The sequence below is a fragment of the Manacus candei genome, unplaced genomic scaffold, assembly GCF_025592945.1.
Source record: "Manacus candei isolate 608988 ecotype Guabito, Panama unplaced genomic scaffold, ASM2559294v1 h1tg000023l, whole genome shotgun sequence".
NCBI classification, from domain to species: Eukaryota; Metazoa; Chordata; class Aves; order Passeriformes; family Pipridae; genus Manacus; species Manacus candei.
In genome coordinates this window covers 26,482,627-26,485,398 of record NW_026138071.1, presented here as the reverse complement: position 1 = coordinate 26,485,398, position 2,772 = coordinate 26,482,627, and positions in this window count along the sequence as shown.

Genomic DNA, 2,772 nt, shown 5'->3' with positions numbered 1-2,772 from the left:
CTATGCTTTGGTGATGCTCCCTCGTCCCATGAACCATTATGGGAGGCCATCAGCTTCCTAAATCCTTTCCCTGGAGAAGGAGGATGATGATGACAGTGTGTGCTGGGGGCAGGGGGAGAATGGTCTTCCTTCACTGTCTCAAGTTTGCTCAGAATTAATTCTGTGTGTCAACCTCATATTTCTGTATTTCTTAATAGGTTACAGTCTTTCCTCTGCTGCTCGTCCATAAGCTTATGTACACCACGATTCTTTCTCCTTATACAATATTACTTCTTTTAAGGGGAAAAGCCATGCAATTAGACAAAATAATGCAAAGTGTAAACTGAAACACACTTGGGAATAAGAGCTAAAGCAAACCCCAAACCACAGGAGAGCAAGAGCCATTTGAACACTCAGTTATTTGGCTGTCACAGCTATGAGAGGCAAGGCAATGGACCTCTGCTCTTGGGATAATCGTAGGCACAAGAAAGGCTCTTAAATACATAGTTCAAAATCATTCCAGATGATCTGGGTATGCATTTTGGGAGTCCTACCACACTGGTAAAGTGGCCTCAGTGATCTCCTTCCCCAGCCATCACCTTCCCATGAAGGGCTGTGAATCAGCGTTGCCTCAAACGAGGAGCATTTAGTCAGAGGAAAACAGAGAAATGTGGCCCAAATTGTGTTGTTGTTACATAACCCCCCGCTGAACATCTGGAGAACATCTGAAGTTTAACAAAGCAGGCCTGCAGGCAGAGGCATTTTTGACCTTCCCTGTAATGGAAGCACAAAAATTGAGACTGAGAAGAGGGGAGTGAATATAATCAGAAATGGAAGACAAAATTACTGGGGCCAACCTTGGCCCAAATACCTGACAAGGGCTCCTGCAGTCCTGCCTGAAGAGTGCACAGGAGTGGGGAGAGACAAGGCAACAGTCCTAAACACAAGGTGCTGGGCACTGCTGAAAGATTTCTGCAGGTCCCTGTCTTCTGGGAAAGCCAGCTTGTCACCTGGCTCTGGTTAAAATTGTTTCTTCTGGGCAAACTGGAATTTGAAGTGAACATTTGGGTTTTTTTCTCATGGGGAAAACTGACAAACACCCCAGAACTGAGGCTTGGAAAGAGACACTTTTTGCTGGTTTGGGATTTTCTTTTCCTTTCTGCAGGGGTAAAATGCTAGGGCACGGTTAGGGGGTGGAGGGGGAAAATGAACAGAAGCAGGAAAGATCCCTCCTGCCACCTACCTTTTCTAGCAAAGAGCTGTAAATCAGCCCACAGACAGAGAGATCTTTCCCCAGGTGCCTTTTACATCCCTGTGTTGGATGTGGCCCAGCTGGGAACAGGTAGAAGCCCCCTTTTCCCACCCCTTCTTGCTGGCAGCAGGACATCCTGCTGGCTGAGCAGCCCTTGCCATGAGTGTTTAGCCCAGGGGCTTGTCCCCATCACAGTCCTTGACTCATGCCAAGGACTGTGGCAAGCCATTAATAGGCATTTCCTGAGCTGTAACAATAAGTGCCTTTCTTAGGGCAGATATGAAGGCATTTTTTCCTACCTTTCCATGGAGAGGAGAGTGGGATATCTGATACAGGCACCAGCCACATGCAGAGCCTCCCTAGGGATGTTCCTCAGACTTTCCAGCTGTGAGTGAGGTGTCCCCAACGCTGCAGGGAGCCCAACAAGCATCTCAGCTGAGACATCCAGGAGACAGCATGACTAAGAGAAGGACATGAGACAAGGCAGGAGCAAGGCAGTGCCTCCCTGTTACAGAAACAGGACACCATTTTCCTGTTGAATGTCCCCACTGTCTGGGCAACAAGTGACTCCGTGTGAATCCCCAGGGAAAGGCTCCAGTAAGCCCCTGGCACATACAGGTGTGGTCTGGGAGCTTCCCCAAAGACCTTTCAGAGTTGTCTTAGGATGTGAAACCAACATTTGGGGAGCGCTGAGCTTGGCAAAGCTGGATGAGATGTCTGATACTGTGAAGTAAGATATGCAGGTATCCCCAGAAAGGCCAAGGAAGTGGAAAGAATTCAAAAGCTTGTTTAGAACATGAGAAACACATACCTGACAGTGCTATTTAAGCACCAGGTCCCAGGGAGAAAAAGGCATGTTCCTGCCCTCTCTGGGGCCTTTAGTATCCTCTCTGTTTCTCCGCTGCCTTCCCAAGGCCTCTGTTGATGTCTGTTAGGGTTATCTGTCTCCAGAGGGAGAGATAACACAGCTCTCTCTGCAACCCCCTCTGGACTGCAGAAGGGGCAAAAAAAAATAATCCAACCCTCCTGAGAAGGCACTTTGCAGGCTTCCTAAGAGAAAATGATCTTCTAGCTTTCCCATCACAAATTCTTCCAAAAGCACAACTATTCCTAAAGATACGTCCAGCACTAGCCCTGTTTCCAGAGCAGCATCCTTACCTGCCCAGGGAAATGAGGTATTAAGGAGAGATGCTGCACATAAGAGAAAAGCAAATGCAGCTGTGTAGGGTTTGGGGTTTTTTGCAACCAGAAGGCAAACAGAAGCTGGGCAAGCATTTCCCATTCTCTGAGAGCTCAGTGCTCTTCTCATAAATTTTTATGCACTATTTAATAGGGGAAGAGGATTCACAGTACATTTCAAACCCGTGGTATTCAATAACAGCCAGACATGATGCAAAACCAATCGATCTCTTTGCTTCTACCCCTCAATTTTCTGTGAGAAATTTTGCTGGAGTCCTGCCAGATCCCAGCAACCTCTATTTTACCAAGTAATTTTTTTTAACATTTGGAGCCCTTGAAATTCAAGTCAGACAAACTTCCAA